Genomic DNA, 18,169 nt, shown 5'->3' with positions numbered 1-18,169 from the left:
GTACGAGTAAAAATAAAATAGAAAATAAAACATATCTTAGTAATACACAAGAAGTCATTATGTTATTTGTTACATAAGAGTGAGTTGTTGTACAGTTTTATGGAGTATGGTGCGAATGTAGTCCTGTATCATTCACTGTTTGAGCAGAGCTGTAGGAGCCTGTTGGAGAATGAGCTTCCCACCCCTACCATCTTTAATGCACAACTTGTCTACCATATTTGAATGCTTAAGTTTTTTTCCCCTTACCTCTAAAGGAATACTATAAGTGTATTCTCCTCCCCTTCTCCTTAACCTGTGCAGAGCTGCTGGGAACCGTGCACAGCTCTACCCCCCGCAGGCCCCACTGATGCAGGAGGAGATGAAAAAGCACTTCCTCAGGGGTAAACACACCTCATTTCACACTCACCTCACCATAGCTCTATACGTCCGCACATACAAACTCCAGCCCCAAATACAACCACCATTTCAGACGGGAATATTGCCCAGTGCTGATTTTCACAGCAATCACAGACCACTGTTTCCCTGGGCATGCTGAGGAGGAGAGCGGGGTTCTCATGAGGAGTGAATGCATGTATTTTGGGTAGCTGTGCGTGCGCGTGTGTGTGTATGTATGAGGGCAATGCGGCTGGGACCAAACCAGGTGGAAAAGTGATGCTGTAGGAGTGGAGATTCTAACTGGGTCATACAGAAAAAAGATCAGGGAGAAACAAAAGTCTTGTGGTAAACAGCAACACATCTTACAGACAGAGCACTCTACAAAACAAACTAACAAAAAACAAATTAAATAATAAATTCAGGACCAACCAACCAACATTATGAGAACATTTGATTAGATCTGTCATGATAATTGTAGATTAAAGATTGAACAATAATTTATGGGGGTCTATATTTATCGTGGGTACTTTTTCTTAGTACTAGTGGGGAGCTTTTAGTTATTTTTCTGTACTACAATCAGACTTGAGCAGTGGACGGCTGAATAAATAAATTCTATGACTCATTGCAGATACAAAATACCTACTAAAAAGGTTCATTCTGCGATACTTATTGCAGCTAATTTTTTTCTTCTTGTGTGAGTTGTATAAATTTGTTGCAATATCATTACTGTTTATTGTCTATATTTTCTACAGGAATAAATCTGACTTCAAAATTCATTGATGTACATTACATTTCATCATTCAAAAAATGTAGATTTTTTTTGTGAATTGTTAATTGCCATAGCAGCGGGACTCATTCAGTATTTGTCAACTTTTAAAACTATGGATTTTGATTAAGTTATCAGTCCACCACAAACATTGCAGCCAATTGCAAACATTAAAGCTGAGTCTATGATGCAAAACATTTAGTGGTCAGAATGTCTCTAGCAACAGTTTGTTCTGTGTCACTTGCTCTGAGATCTGAGATTCGTCCAAATGTATTTATTTTTGTTTACACCCAAATGCAATGATATGTCTCATAATAGTTTTAGTGACTGAATCATGTATCGAGCATGGTATAGGTGTGTGTAGAGTCACTCATCTGCCCAGGTATATTTAGTGATCCTTTACTACTCATCTAAGCAGCTTCCTCAGTTCTGATCGAGTAGGTCGTTGCCTTATATCTAATTGAAGCATAGACTGTATGTAAATAGCTGCAGCGTTCCAAATAGGAAGTGAGCATGGGGACACTTCCACTCCCATTGACTCTGACTTCAAAAGGCTCTATTCACGCTTACGTCACAAACCAGCAAGACGTTTGGAAAGATGCGATTACAACTTCCGGAGTAGTTACAGGCAGTGGGCTCATCTAACATGGATCTATTAAACCCGACCGTGATAAAACCCACTGAAGTAAATGTGATCAGCAGTAAAATGAAGACTGCATACGTATGTGCTGAATTTGCTTGAATTTGGCGCCCTCATCTCTTCTAATCGCATGTGCCCAGTGCACTCGGAGCTGTTTCTCAATGGGCGTAAGCATGAAATCTTCCTCTGCTCCTCTCCAGATGTGTGTTAAATTTACAACAATGTGTTTCCATATATTGAAGCTTCCAGTGTTTTCATTAAGTGATAAACAACTGACTTCTAATACTCCCTGTTCTATTTGAGCACATACAGCAGCCACGAGTTTCGTATATGTGCTTTTCCCTTGTACACTCCCATTCTACTCATTATCATAAACTATAAATACTGATGGTTTTCTTTTGTCTGGGCCTCCCTGGGCCGATCACGAAGATTTAACATGGAACATCCTGATGTTATTAGACTTTGTTCACATAACTATTCATCTGGCAATGGAGTCAATTCTTATCAACCGCGTTCTCCTGATAACAATGGGAAAATGATGAAAACTGAGGTATGGTTGTAATTGTTGATTAGTCGAACATAACGGATCGCTACAATGACATTTAGATGAACAAAACTGGGCCTGGGAAGTTGTAATCACGTCGCATCTTTCCAAAACTCTTCCTGGTTTGTGGCACAAGTGTTTCTCTGTAACTGCTGTTGTGAGCCTCGTCATTTTTGGTCTTAAAATGGTCGTATTACCCTACTCTACATGATTCTGGTATTTTTATTTTGCTGTTTTGTTCGGTAATAATTCCTAATATGGAACCCGGCTCCAAATTTGCTCCTGTAAAATTAGCCCACTTCTTATACAGTCTATGGTCTGAAGGAAGGAGCTAATTACACTGAAAGTAACACATTCTCTTAGTTGCTGTCAGGAGTATCTGTTATTGGTTAAAGAAGCTGAACTGAACTAAAAAAGGGACGGAAATTTCACAAAACTCCCTCAGGCCGGTGGAAAATTCAGCACAGAGTGTCAGCCGACCATTGGAGAAATAATATCAAAAGGAATCACTCTCTGAGCTCTTGACATTAGGCCCTCCACATCCCTATACATTATACAACAGGGGAAAAATTCTGTTCTCTCTCGTTTCTGTTTTTGTTATTCGACTGTCTTTTCGGAGTCCTCCGTTTGGTCATTGATTTTTTTTTTTTTCACTTTTCCAGTTTTCTCTGAGCACCACTTCACACGGCTTTACTCCTTGTCTTCTTCTCGAATATCTGCTGCTGTCTCTCCACTGTTCAGAAAACTCATCCAATGTCAAAAGAAACGGAGATAACCTGTTTGAAATGTGGATTTTGTTGCCAAGGAATACAGTGTAGTTTGTAAACACTCACATAGATAAGGCTTTGGATTCACATAGATAAAGCGTTGGGTGAAAATGTGAATTAATTTAAATTTGATGGGAAAATATAACAGGTTCATTTTTGTAAGACTGCATGCAAATTCTATCAGTATCAGTGTTTGTGAGATTATACGCCCAAGAATTCAGGTGTTAAACTTTGTGCAGTGGTGGAAGAAGTACTCAATATTGTTGCGCAAGTAAAAGTACTCACTCAAGTAAATATATCACATGAAGAAATCTATACTTAAATAAAAGTATTAAAGTATCTGTTTAAAAATGTACTTAAAGAGTGAAAAGTACAATTAATTCACACAGATTTTTAAATCTAATAAAGCTTCAAAGGTAGTGATTCTGATAAAGTTTTGTGCTGAATTTTGTTCAATAGAAACAACTGAATATCTAGAGCAGGAGTGTCAAACTCAAATTCACAGAGGGCCAAAATTAAGAATTGGGACTACGTTGTGGGTCAAACAACAGCTACATGTTTTCTCTTCTTTTGAGATATGTTTAAGAATAGTTTTGCTTAAACATTGAACCCAGAACCAGCATAATATAAAATAACACAAAATATTAAATAAATAATGTCTCTATAATCTATCTGTAGCCGGCGGACAGCTCTAATACAGATCTGATATGATCTTGCGGGCCAAATATAAGTATATCACGGGCCAAATTTGGTCCCTGGGCCTGAGTTTAACATGTCTGATCTAGAGTTAAAATAGAATGGAGTTTTTTTTGCTCAAACTATGAACATGTTAAAAATAAACCCTCAGCAGGTCGTCAACTATCATGAAGAAATACTTTTACTTTTCAGTCTAGTTAAAAAATGAATTGAGGTAGCAAGTACTGATAGTTGCTCTCAAATGTAGTGAAGTAAAAATAAAAGTATCCATTTTAAAATCTACTTAAGTACAGATACATAAAATGTATACTTAAGTACAGAACTTTACTACTTTTACTTTGTTCCGTTCCACCATTGACTTTGTAGCAGCCCCAAGCCCATGAGCCCAAATAGTAAAATACTGTAATGAGTGAAGACTTGGAGCGAGCTGATTGGCTGTAGAGTGAAAAAGGATGAAAAAGCTAAAGGGGGAAAAAAATAATAATTTGACGAACAAAGTTGTGACGTGCTTTTAGAGACACCGGGAAACTTAAGTACTTAATACATGAGCTATAAGTGTATCATCAGTATGCTGGGACTGTCCCTTCAGCTTCCATTAACATTATGTGGTGTGAGTTATTCCGCAAAGTTGACAGCATAAAATAGGGCATAAAACAAGCCATATTAAAGGGTGGAAAGTGCTTAAAACATCTCTTGATTTACAGGGGGACTGCATTAAGCCTGGTTTATTCTGGCAGTCTGCATCTAATCTCAAATGGATAAACAAAACAGCAGAGTTGAGATATACACTGAAAAGGTAGATAACATGAAGGAAGTAAAGAGCAGTTGTGTCAGTCTAAATCAGGGGTAAATGCTCTTTCCATTTAGCTACAATTCCTTGCATGGTTAGTAGATTAACATCATCTGATTTTATATTGTTCAAAAATAAGAACAGATACATATATTTTCACAAATTCAAATGTACATACTAAGGCTGCACAATTATGGGAAAAAAATCATTACCACGATTATTTAGTTTAAACGATTATTTTTTGTTACACGATGCATTTATTCAGCATTTCTCTCTCTCAAAAAGACAGTTTGTTACTGAAAATTACGCAAAACTTTCAAATTGAAAATAAATCCAGGTTACAACTATGTACCTTAGAATATACTTTGAACATGAAATAAGGCATAGTAATCCAAAATAAACTAAATATCCAGCTGTTCTACAATCTCTATATTTAAAAATAAGATAAATATTCTCATTTATATAAAAAATAAAAATAAAAATAACCAAAATAAACTTAAGTTAAGCTTTAAATCATTTCAATTCGATTATATGAGTTCGGAGATCGTTTGACACACAAATTGAAATCGTGATCAAAATTTAATTAATTGCGTAGCCTGAGAACATACTAGTATTTTTTAAGTGCCCCATAGGGAAGGTACAGTGTGAAATGGACATATTTTGATACAGTGGAATTGTATATTTTATAATGCTTAACAAGAATGAACAAAAAAGCGTTTGCTCTTCGATTCTGCATTACTTTGTTCGGTGGAAAAAACTGATAAAATTATCTGGGTAAAACACGTAGCGTATTAGGCACTACATTGCATGAAACTAAAATAAACTATTCCTTCTGACTGTTCATATTATTTGTGAAGTTTATGATGATGTTGTTTCCTTATCAAAAACATAACCTGGAGTTGTGTTTTGTCCCATTCTCACAACGGAAAACACTTTTTAAACTCCATATACTTTGACTAGACTCATTTGGAAAATTTCAGCCCTGGAATCTCCAATCTCTACTAAACAAAAAGTAAAAGGTAGCTGCTCACATAAAAAAAAAAAAAAGTCTTTAATGTTTTGGAGATGTAGACAAACTAATAAAGGGTTAGTCAAACATATGCAAATGAAATAAAACACAACTCCAGGTATGTTTTTGATGAGGTAACAACATTATAACATGACCTTTAATACATTATTATTATCATCCTACCCAAGAGACAGGACAGTCCACTACCATGTTTTGTCTAAATGTGTTCTTAGATTTAGTTAAAACAGCATTTTTGAACTTTTTTTTTGGTTTTACTATCTATCTTTTGACTCCCTATATATAAAGCCATACAGTCTGGTTCCCTTTAGATCCACTGGCCTGTGCCCTGGACACAGATCAGAGTGGAATAGCTGGTCCTGTCCCTGCAGCATTGGGCTCTGACAGTTGGCTTATGACACATGTATGCAGAGCCCGGGGCAGCCCATGTGTTTTCCACAGTAAAAACACTATAGTACAGTCACCTCTCTTCCTCTTCTGCCCCAGCGCGCTCACATACCCTATAACCTCAGTCACTCAGGCTCTGACCTGTCTAAAGACACATGGGGCACATATGCCTGAACCTCCAGGGGGGCCCTGGACTCCTGCATGCTCTCTCCACTCTCACAGCACTCACTTCAAGACATCTGACAAAAAATAAGCTGCCAGACCTGTGGTGGTTAGGAACATGCCCCTGCTGAGACGTAGTAAATAATACATACATGAGCTGCTATAGCTGTGGTAAGGAGTATTAATCATTAGCTTGTGTGTACAGTGGTCCCTTGTTTATCGCGGGGGGTTACGTTCTAAAAATAATCCAGGATAGGTGAAATCCACAAAGTAGTCAACATTATAGTTTACAATTATTATATTTGTTTTAAGGCTGTAAAACTCCTCACCACACACCTTATATACTTCTCAGACAAGACACTTACAACCCTTTTTGCATCCTTCTTAAAACGTATTGCTGCTGTCGTCCTTTTGTTATTTTCCATCTTATGTAAGGAACCAAAGATTCATTTATTCCGTAATGGAGCCATACAGCGCAGAGTCCTGCACGGGTCCATTTTTGAAGACCCGCATCCGCACAGTACAGCACCACACCCACCCGTTAAACCGAGATTATATAAAACTTTTGCATTGCATACCCCACGGACTGAACCAAGACTAAACCAGGACTAACCTAAGACTGATTCCAGGACTGAAGAGGAGGACTAAACCAGGACTGAACTAGGACTAAAACAAGACTAAAACAGGAGTAAACCATGATTCACGATCGGGACGGGCTCGGAGGTGACTGCAGAAGAAAGGACGGACGGAGAGCTCCGCACCTCACGGTAAGCGCGGCAATTGCCCAATTGCGCTGCACTTCAGTTCATACGCTTTTTTTTTTTTCTCGGAATTCTGTCATTGTTTAATAGGGTTAGGCATTATAAGTACTTTTTATTTCAGACTAAACCCTTTCGGTCATGATCCATGGGATTGTAGTCTATGTTTTTGTTTTGTAGTGCTGCAAAATGACCAAATAAACTACTACTACTACTGCTACTACTGCTGCTACTACTACTGCTACTACTGCTACTGCTGCTGCTGCTGCTGCTGCTGCTGCTGCTGCTGCTGCTGCTGCTGCTGCTGCTGCTGCTGCTGCTGCTGCTGCTGCTGCTGCTGCTGCTGCTGCTGCTGCTGCTGCTGCTGCTGCTGCTGCTGCTGCTGCTGCTGCTGCTGCTGCTGCTGCTGCTACTACTATAACTTCTACTATAACTACTACTTCAACTACAACATCTACTACAACTACAACATCTACAACTACTACAACATCTACAACTACTACTACAACAACTACAACTACAACTACTACTACTAGCCTACTACTTCTACTAGAATCACACTGCTAGCGATTGAACATTTATGTAAATTTGGCAAACTGAACGCATTCTGGACTGTACAGGAAACACGGCACGAAGGAGACTGATTGACAATGGTCTACAGTTCCTTAGCCAATCAGGACGCAGGGGGAGGAACACAATACACGCCCATACGCTATAAAAACAAACAAAAAAAAAGCATGCAAAATTGCACTAAAAAAATCCACAAAACAGCGAGACCGCGAAAAATGAACAGCGATATAGAGAGGGACGACTGTATAAACATGTACAGTGTAAACACAGGACATAGTATTACTCAACTATTCATATAAACACGACTGAGCAGCGAAAACCTGACATACCTGGAATACAGATGTGAAGGTTGCAGCTGAAGAGCATACTTACATTTCAGGATCAAATATAATGTAATGTAATATTATATGTGTGTGTGACTGCAAGTGTGTGTGTTTGAATTGTCCGTGTACACTTTGTTCTTTTGAATTTCAAATGAGAACGAAAAACAATAAAATGGGAAAACAGTTAGAAATAGTCACAATGACTGTTTTTTGATTGGTGTTTATTTAGACTTAGACAAACTTTATTGATCCAAAAGGGAAATTATTTGGACAAAGTAGCTCACACATCACAATATAATAACAAACAATGGTAATAGTAAATTCTAAATAATAATACATTCTAAATAAGTAGTAAAAAAAGATAGCAAGAGACAGGTGTCAAAATAAACTTTAATTATTAGAAATAGAGGTTGAAATGTGCTTTATTGTTTGACACTAAAACGGAATAATGAAATACCAGACTGTTTCCTGTTATAAATTGACATTCAAAAGAACGAATGGTACACGGACCTTGAATTCTCAGTTATTTTAATGTAAATTCTTCAGTTAAATGGCCCATATTACACTATGTTCTGATCTTAGATATAAAGTTGTTTCCTTATCAAAAACATACCTGGAGTTGTGTTTTGTTTTGTTTCCCTGGAATCTGCCGATCTCTACTGAACTAAAGTTAAAGTGTAGCTGTTGAAACTTGAAAACTATCGCAACACTACATCACAATTTAGAACTGAGCATTTTGAGCTTGAAAGATATAAATGGAGTAATAATAAAAGGTTATTCAAACATGTGAATGGAACAAAACACAACTAATTTCTCTAATATTAGACCTTTTAAGTGATTTCACTGCACAAATCAATTAAAAAAGTTAACAGTGAACAGCACTGATCCAATGCAGAAGCTTGGGGTGTATTATTTTTCTTTTAAATAGGGGAGGATTGAACTATGAAAAGCTCAATTGTTCTTGCAGAGGGTTGCAGTCCTTTGTAATGCGAATCCAACAGAAAACACTCTTTTTGAGGCTGTGTTTTTAAGCTTTAAAACCTCTCAAACTCCAAAACTGTCAATCTTTTAGTAGGGAGTAGCATTCATCTTCACTTTGAATCACATTTTCACCAGTCTATGAAATGGCATATTTGCACACATACACAGGCTGGTGCAGTGACATATTGCTACGCTACAATAACCTTTATTATTAATGATGTGATTTCGTCAGGCTGTCTTGGTTTTATTTCTACCAGAAGTGGAGTTTGCGGCAGACAGCTCCTACTTCTGAAGCAGTGTCCCAAAAGTCATACATTTTTTAAATATGAGCACATTTTCTTTCTGGGTGTTTTCTCTTCTACAAAGTGCATTTTTGTGTTCTGTTGACTCTGACCTGCCATTATGCTCAAAACTTTATTATAGAACTTTACTCTTAAAAGAAGTTTTCTGTTTTAGTTGCACAGTATTGATAGTTACATACATTTGAAAGGTTCTATATTACGCCAAATTGACTTTAAGCCATGTTATAATGTTGTTAAGTCATCAAAAACTTGAGCTGTGTTTTGTTTCATTCACACATGTTCGAGTAATCCTTTATTATTAGTCTGTCACATCTCCAAAGCTGCTCCGTTTCACCTTGTCATGTAGTGCTATTGTTCAAGTTAAAAGCTGCCTTTTACCTTTTGTTCAGCAGAGATTGACAGTTCCAGAGCTGAAATTATCCAAACGATTCTGGTGAATGTGTATGGAGTTTAAAAACAGAGATGAGCACTTCCTGTATGACATCACAAGGTGGGACAGAGTGTTTTCTAATTATCCTACATATACAGGGTTTGTGTGTTAAAAGTGTAAATGAAACAAAACACAACTCCAGGTATTTTTGAGATAAGGAAACATTATAACATAGATCTGAAACAAGTGTAATATGGGCCCTGTGTTATAATATTATCTATATATTATATATTATTGCACAGCTGCGAACAGGAATTCTTCTCCTGGTCTTAGAAACTGAAAAGTTTCCTTAAACCCCTGAAGTAGACACACTATGGTTTGTGTGAACTGGAAGAAGTAGAAAGTGAAGCCCATGTTTTGTTGTATTGCCCGTTTTATGATGATGCCCTGATACTGTATGTTCTGGTGTAATGGTAACAGCAAGATGAAATGGTTGTTTAATTCTAATATTTAGAATTTGGCATATTTTTTGTGTAAAGCCTGTTGATTAAATATTAGGGGCGTAACGATATACAAGTCTCACGATACGATATGGGCACGGTATGAACCACACGGTACAATATTTACTGTAATATCATGGGAAAGCTCTCGATATGGTGGGCAGACTCACGATTAGGGATGTAACAATATCCAAATCTCTCAATATGATATTTTCACGATATACATCTCATGGTACAATATTTATTGCAATATTTTGTAGAGGCTAAAGAGCTAAAACTATTAATATGCGACTTTGTCATCTTAAAATGCCTTGACAAGACTTAATCCAAAGAACTAAGACTTAAAAGAGCTTAGAACTGTTATTTCTTGTTGTCTGCACTGAAATGGAGCAAAGGATCATGGTCTATGTAGTTCCCTCTGTCTTTTTTTTTTTTTTTTAGCTATTGCTGCACCATAACTTTTAATTTAAGCAAAGAGACTTGTAATTCGATATATTGTGATGGTCCACGATATTATTGTGAGAACTTTGACGATACGATATCACGATATTTCGGTTAGTTACATCCCTATTAAATATATCAATTTGTGTATGATATGTGAACGATTGTATTCTATTTGTGGTGCCTTATAAGCCTATGAAAAAATGCATTCAAAAAATTCATTCATTACACCATGTCTTAAACCTCACTAGAGTTACTCTTAATGCCAACAAGCCCATTGAAAATCAACATCACCAAAATATTTTCATCTAATCGTAAAGACCAGTGCTACAACATGGTCCAATTAGTCCTCTGTTACCTGAATATTACTGCAAACCACTCAGCATTAGAAAACACTGTTGGAAACTACATGCACTTGCTCCCTAAAGTGACACCCCTGAGTGCAGCCATAGAGAGCAACTTATTATTTTAATCCCAAAAATCTGGCAAAGAAAAACACACTTTGTGATTTTTGTTGTTTACCAGATTCATTTAGCCCAGCCCCAAAACTCTCTTGGCACACACATATTATTCATTATCAGACAGCTGCTATAGTCTCCCGTGTCTACTTGTTGTTTTATTGCTTTCATATGCCAGTTTTATGTGTTCTTCAAATGGGATGCAAGCTTAAAGGTGCACTTCCTAACTTTACCGGTACAGGCATTAAATTTTGACTTTTCATTTTACTTCTCACCTCTCCACACATCTGATCGGTAACTTGGCCTGGAAATAGATAAGTTTAATGCCGTACTGTGGGACATTAAAGACAAAGCAATAACATCTCTGTAAAGAAAAGCAAGTGCCTGACCCTCCACCTTTAATACAGGATAATCAGGCATAACATTACGACCATCTCTTTATACTGACGACTGACTACATGCAAGTGCTGTAGATGTGGGAAGATCCAGGTGAGGGCAAAAGCATGGGCTAATTAAATATTTTTTCTCCGTTGCTATGGTTGTTTCTAAGCTGCCGTTGCTGAATTTTGAATTTCCTCTGAGATCAATAAAGTTTTAGGGATGGGACAAGATCTCGAGAGACAAAATTGCCACAAGATTGTGCACACATGCTGAAAATGATCTCATGAGATTTTTGTAGTCATATTTTCAGATTTGCCTTGGATAAAAAAAGGGGTTAACTGTGAGAAACTGTAATACCGAGAATATATATAACATAACTATAATATTAAATAAATAGGGATGTAACAATAACCGAAATATCGTGATATTGTATCGTCAAAGTTCTCACAATAATATCATGGACCATCACAATATATTGAATTACAAGTCTCTTTGCTTAAATTAAGAGTTATGGTGCAGCAGTAGCTAAAAAAGAGACAGAGGGAACTACATAGACCATGATCCTTTGCTCCATTTCAGTGCAGACTACAAGAACAAATAACAGTTCTAAGCACTTTTAAGTCTTAGTTCTTTGGATTAAGTCTTCTCAAGGCATTTTAAGAGGAGCCTCCACAAAATACCGCAATAAATATCATAGTGTGAGATGTATATTGTGAAAATATTGTACTGAGATTTTGGATATTGTTACATCCCTTATCATGAACCTTTCTCACAATATCGCAATAAATATCGTACTGTGAGGTTCATACCGTGACAATATCGTTACACCCCTATAAAAAAAAAAAAAAATTTAAGCAAAAATTGTGAAGAGAGCGCCTTAATTCATTTATTAAAAATGTTATAAAATTCATTCTCGTGGACAAAATCTCATGACAAGTCTCATCTCCTAGAAATTGTGTCTCGTCGCATCCATCCATTCTATGTATCTATAGCTGTCTAGTTAAAAATCTATCAGAAAACGCATTGGCAGCCACTTATTGTCTTGTGTGCATTTACATCTCTCCACATATTTAGTCAGCTGGTTAAATTATCTTGACATTCTTGAGTGTCTGTAAAGTGTCCAACGTATTATCAGAGAGGGACGGTTAGTGGAATTTCCATTAAATGAAAAACTAATAGATGTAGAGCAGAATGAAAAGGTGCATGACTGAAAGCCCCATGTGAGTTAGATTCAGAAATGTCACAATGGGTCTATTATTTACCTCAAACACATCACCCAAGCTGGCACTCAAGCTCAAAAATGATTACACTACATCACCATCACTGCTCTTTGCTAATAAAGTCCCCTTATCTTTACATTGTCTACTGTTTTAACAGGGAGGAGATTAAAGGGCCAATATTATGCAATTTTTTCTCTCCTCATCACAAACATACTTATAGAGCTGTGTTTTGTTTCATTTCCTCATGTTTAACACATAAGTCCTGCATATTTGAGTTCTTCTCTCCAACAGAAAACACTCTGCAACTGCCAATCTCTTCTACACAAAGGATAAAAAGGTCGCTGTTAACTTGAAAAATACCTCTATATGTCATCACAAGGTGAAACGGAGCAGTTTGAGCTTCTGAGATGTAGACAGACTAATAATGAAGTGTTACTCAAACAAATGTGAATGAAACATGTTTTATTCCACATTTAGACGAGCGTTTTCAAGAGGAAATCTGTGTGCATACGGTGACGCAAAAGTGTGTGGAATTCGATTGGATATGCATACCACGCAGCTAAGTGGTGACGCTATGGTGATGTCTGTGACGTAAACAGGTAAATGATGTGAGCAGATCTGACAAGAGTTTTCTATGGAGTAAGAAAGCTTTCCGAAATATTTGTGCGCATAGAATAGAAATCCATGCATATTTGTCTGTAGTTGCACATAAAATTCATAAACTCTCAAATGAGTCCAGTCGTACATAAAATATATTGTGTGTATTTTATCCATCAGAATACAAATTGAAAAGTCATGACGTCAAGAATTACAATCATGAAATGAAAATTTACGATTACCCTTTCTTCAGTAAGAATACGAATTCACAGATGCAACTTTACTGTCAAAAATACGTCAATTTGTATTCGCACTGATGAAAGCGTAATAGTACATTTTTGTTTTGTAATTGTAATTCTTGACGTTGTAACTTTTCAATTCGTATTCTGATGCATAAAATAATATTTTATGCACAACTGGACTCATTCAAGAGTTTACAAAAATTTATTTTATGCGCAAATATAGACAAATATGCACGGATTTCCCAAATATCCACGGATATGCGTACAAATATTTCTGAAATCTTTCTTACTTCATAGTTTTTGTCTAGGGCAGTGTAGATAGAAACGCTACGGTGAAGTGTCCACTCTGGAAGGTGGAAGGTGATTTTTGCATTTTTAAGCTCCAAAAACAGCGTTACTGCCTAAAGGAAAGGCACTTCCAATAATATTTTGTCGTTTTTACCCACAAGTGTTCTCATGTAAACAGGCCCTAACTTGTCTTAAAGCTCACGAGAGTCAGTTGTGTGTAATATAGGACCCTTAAGCAGCAGGCAAGACGTAAGCCAATGGCCAATGTAAAATTAGGGCCAAGCCAGAGGAAACTAACAAACTGTAACCCATAAACAGGTTTGTGAGCTCCTCTGGGACCATGAGCGTTACAATGATCATTTGTTCACAGTATTCCCAGTAGCTTAACTGGATTAGCCTCTGGGGTCTCATTTGACAAAAAACAGGTCAAACTACCCATAAACAAATTAAAATTAAATTCAGTAGTTGGATAATAGTTGTATATTAAATGAAATATGCCATTGTGTTCAATTCTGTAATTAAATTCACACAATTAACACATTTTCTCTGTGATCTCCCACATAAAGCTTTGTGGATTAGTTATTAAATATGTGTTTATGGACATTTCTTTAGAAAATATTCAACATTGTGTTAATTTGTTTAGTTCAGATATGATTAATAGATTATTTTAAAAGGAACACTTTTAGTCTCACATAATATTCTTGCATTTTATTCCAATTAAGTGTTACTGACCATGAAACTAGATAATTAAGAAAGACCATCAAAGTAAACATGAAATGCAGTTTTCAATTATTTTCATTTACAGAGGGAAATTATATCAAATACTGTTTAATTATGAATTTTCACATAACATGAATTACTACAAATACTACTACTACTAATAATAATAATACAAAAATCCAGACGCTGGTAAAACAAAATAATTAAAAATAAACACTGTAAATGTCAGTCAATGTTTTTACACTTTAATGCTCTTTCACTTAAAGTACAGGAACAAACTATTTCTGTAAATAACTAATGATTCTAAGTTATACATTATTATATGTATGTATATATGTAGTTAATTATCCAATTTGTGTCAGACTTTGTGTTCAATATCACCATTGCAAGAACAAAATGACACAGGCCCAGTTAATGAATAAATCATAATAATTTGCAGTGTCTTTATAATGACTGCTGTAGACTCAAGTGTTTGTGTTGGTTCAAATGTCCTTGCCATTGTTCTTGAACAGAGTCCCAGACATTAGCCAGCCCCCTCAGCTGGCCCTGGACACTGGGGCATGGCTGACACAGGGAACGTGTGTGTTGGAGCTATGCTAATCACTCCAGCCATAATCACCATTTTCTTCTTGTAAATGGATCTGACCTTTTAATCAGCAGTTTGCCCTATGTCCACCAGCGCACATGTGTGAGTGAGTGCAAGACAAGAGGAGCACAGAAAGAGAGGAAGAAAGAGGTAATTTGGCTTATACCAAGTGGCTGATTGTAACTGTGCAGGATCTAAATCTGCTGCATACACATACGGTACAAGTCCATGTGCAACGAGTAGCACTGAGCAACACATAATTTCCTGTTATTTCAGATAAGCAGGAAATCCTAATCAAGCGAGAGGGGCACGGATGGAGCATTTCCGTTCTTCCAATCTAGATTGTTGTGCCATCTTTATTTTTATGAGAATGGTTCTTTGCCATTTCTGCTTTTGTTTGTTATCGTGCATTTGTTGGCTTTCACTTTTTCCTGCATTCATTAATTTGAAAAAAAGAAAAGAGTTTTAGAAGCTATCCGGATCCATGGCGAAACATATTCACTCTAAAAATGATGTTTAGTTTGACATGATTTAACCTTTTACCAATTCAGGAAATAAAAGCCTGTGTGTTCGGCCTACTTGATTTTGAAGTGGTATTCCACTGATTTTGATTCTTTGTTTAGTTTAATTTCATTAAATCTAATATTTGCGGACACAAAGCCAATGGATTGTCCCATAAAGGTCAGTCCTTGAGGCGGGCTGATTAAAAATTATGTAAAAATGCTGTTGCTGAACCAAAGCAACATGGCCAACTGTGCAGGTTTAAGAAATTCTTTATAGCTGAATCAGTTTCACAACACAAAGATAAATAGAAAAATCCTTTTTTCTTTAATTTTTTTTATCTCAAAGGAAGGGTTAAGGTTATACCAATACTTGAACACTTATTTTTTCTGCACTTGTGTTGTTTTCAGAATGTGAAGGAAAGGCCAATATAATGTAAAAGTATATTTCAAGTTTTTAATTTAATCAGGAGTATGACGAATGGATCATATTATGGCATGGTTAAAATCTCAAAAACAGCCATTTTATATGTAAACTGTAAAATGAAACGCCACTATGACTAACGGGAAGTCAGTGACCTCGTTTCTGTTATGAAGCCGTTTCAGATCAATATTGTGGTTTACGATGAGCAAATTAATAATGCTCCACAAAGAGCATAATATATTTTCATTGACCTTAAATGATAAGCTGAAAAAGTTATTTAAAAAGGTGGATTGTGTAACTTTTCTGGTCAAGGGTCGATTAAATGCTTTTCTTCTTTGTCTGGAATGTTTCACAGTATGGTATTAAACCTTTCTATCGTCATGGAGACCAAACCAGACCAAGTTACAGGTCAGATCTGTGGAGAAGCAACCCACACGCAGTCAGAACACCTGTTTTTCTAGGTATTTTTAAGCTATAAATCCACCCATAATTGAATAAATGTAAGGTAGAGCTGTTTAATGTCATACTGTGGAACATTCGAGGCAGAGCAGTGACATATCCTTAGAAACAAGCAGGTGACGGACCCCCAACCAAAAGTACTGTGGCCATGCACGCTTAGAGAGTTCTTCTGCTTAACACTGACTGAACTCATTGCAGCAGCACAGATCAGTAGCATCAATACATGTCCAAGTCCAGTCCCGCACACAATAGAGCACCCTCCAGCATGACCAGGGAAATGAAGCACTGTAATAATATAATTACAGTTCTTGAAAACACACTGAACATGGAAAGAGTCAGGACATATGTTATTAGCGTTCATTGACCTCTCAATAAAATCATGACACAATGAGAGGTAACAATAGCCTCTTTCAACAGGCTTTTGGCTTCTTGAAACACAAAGGAAATTTTGGAAATAAAAGAGGTGCTGATTGAGCCCGAACAATTTAGCTTTTATGCCCAAGGAAAGACCATTATTAGTCAAGGTCATGGGCTGTTTTGTAAAATGTGAAAATTGAAAGAAGCATACAAATTACAGTGGCAAAATAGTAACATTAACTTATTCTTGATTTTCAAATTACTTCTTTTTGACAGGCTAAATCCATCATAGCACTTTGCTTTCTCAGAAAAAAAAAAGTATTGTGGTAGAAAATACTTGAAAAACACAAAAAAACATGTTCAAGTTCATTCCTGGTTAAGACCTGGTTTGGCCTTATTTATTAAAGTTTACTCACATGCTAAACAGAGAACCAAAAGTGGAGCAAAAATGAAAACGTCAAAGGAGACACAGTGCAGATTTTCCCTATGTAGTATTATTAGCAGTAACAGGAATAATAGTTCATTTTCTTCAGTCATAAACTTAATTGCCTATATTACAGTAATTTGCTAACCTGTCCAGCCAGAACCACACAGGATTTGACAAAACTTTACAAAGACGAGTGGATCTAGAGCTGTATCCTGTGTCCCTGATTTCAGAGGGTGTGATTGACAGGCGGATTAACCAATCAGAGAGACGCATGCTCCGTGTCAAAAAGAAACAGGGCTGCTTATACATAAAAAAAAAGGAGAAAATCTGCAAAAAGGACTGAGAAAGTGCAGATTTTTACAGAATCAACAATCAAAGCGACAAACTACTACTTATTTCAGGTAAAAGAAGTTATATATTTTGTTCTGAATGTTACAAGACTCTGGATTCTGGATTCACCCAGCACACCCACAAATCCTGCACCAGGTAGGGGAAGGTTTTAACATTCTGGAATTTTACATGCAGGTATGTAGACAGGTAGTAATTACAAACGGACAAGTCAGGACTAAACCAGGACTACACTAGGACAACACCAGGACTAATATTGGACTTAAGAGAGGGAGAGAACCCCGAGCCGACGGAGCAAGCGTGATCCGGCGACGGCTGCGCTTACCTCCATGCATTTTTCCTGCGGTCACTCGATGGTCTACGCGGGCACAGAGCGCAGCCCTCGTTTATTCTTGGTTTAGTCCTGGTTCAGTCCGTGGCGTGTGGCTCAAAAGTCTGGCATCTCAATCTCAGTAAATAATGTCTCTGAAAATCATGGGTTAACGGGCAGGTGCGGTGCTGTACTGTGCGGGCGCGGGTCTCCAAAAATGGATCCGTGCAGGACTCTACCACAAATTGAACAAGCTATTTTTCAGTTTTGGAGTTTAGCCCATGTAGTGAGCCCCTTGGTCCATTTTAACTAAACCTTTGCGATCACCTGGTTTGGCCGTGTTTGTGTTAAGAACATCTGCATCCTCTATAATTCATCATACATTTCACATACACATTTCACATACATTTCATATTCTTCCTATCAGACTATAGCAGGAGTCGTGTGTCGTCC

At 36.9% G+C, this 18,169-nt stretch overlaps 1 protein-coding gene across 1 annotated transcript in view; it reads right to left on the bottom strand.

Annotated features, from left to right (window-relative positions):
* Positions 1-18,169, bottom strand: part of csmd3b (CUB and Sushi multiple domains 3b) — a 554,961-nt gene that overhangs the window by 412,475 nt on the left and 124,317 nt on the right. The gene's annotated exons all lie outside the window — the stretch shown is intronic.

This window comes from Boleophthalmus pectinirostris, unplaced genomic scaffold (assembly GCF_026225935.1).
Source record: "Boleophthalmus pectinirostris isolate CB_2022bp ecotype Guang Dong unplaced genomic scaffold, ASM2622593v1 HiC_scaffold_21, whole genome shotgun sequence".
Classification (NCBI taxonomy): Eukaryota; Metazoa; Chordata; class Actinopteri; order Gobiiformes; family Gobiidae; genus Boleophthalmus; species Boleophthalmus pectinirostris.
This window is presented reverse-complemented; position numbering and strand designations above follow the sequence as displayed.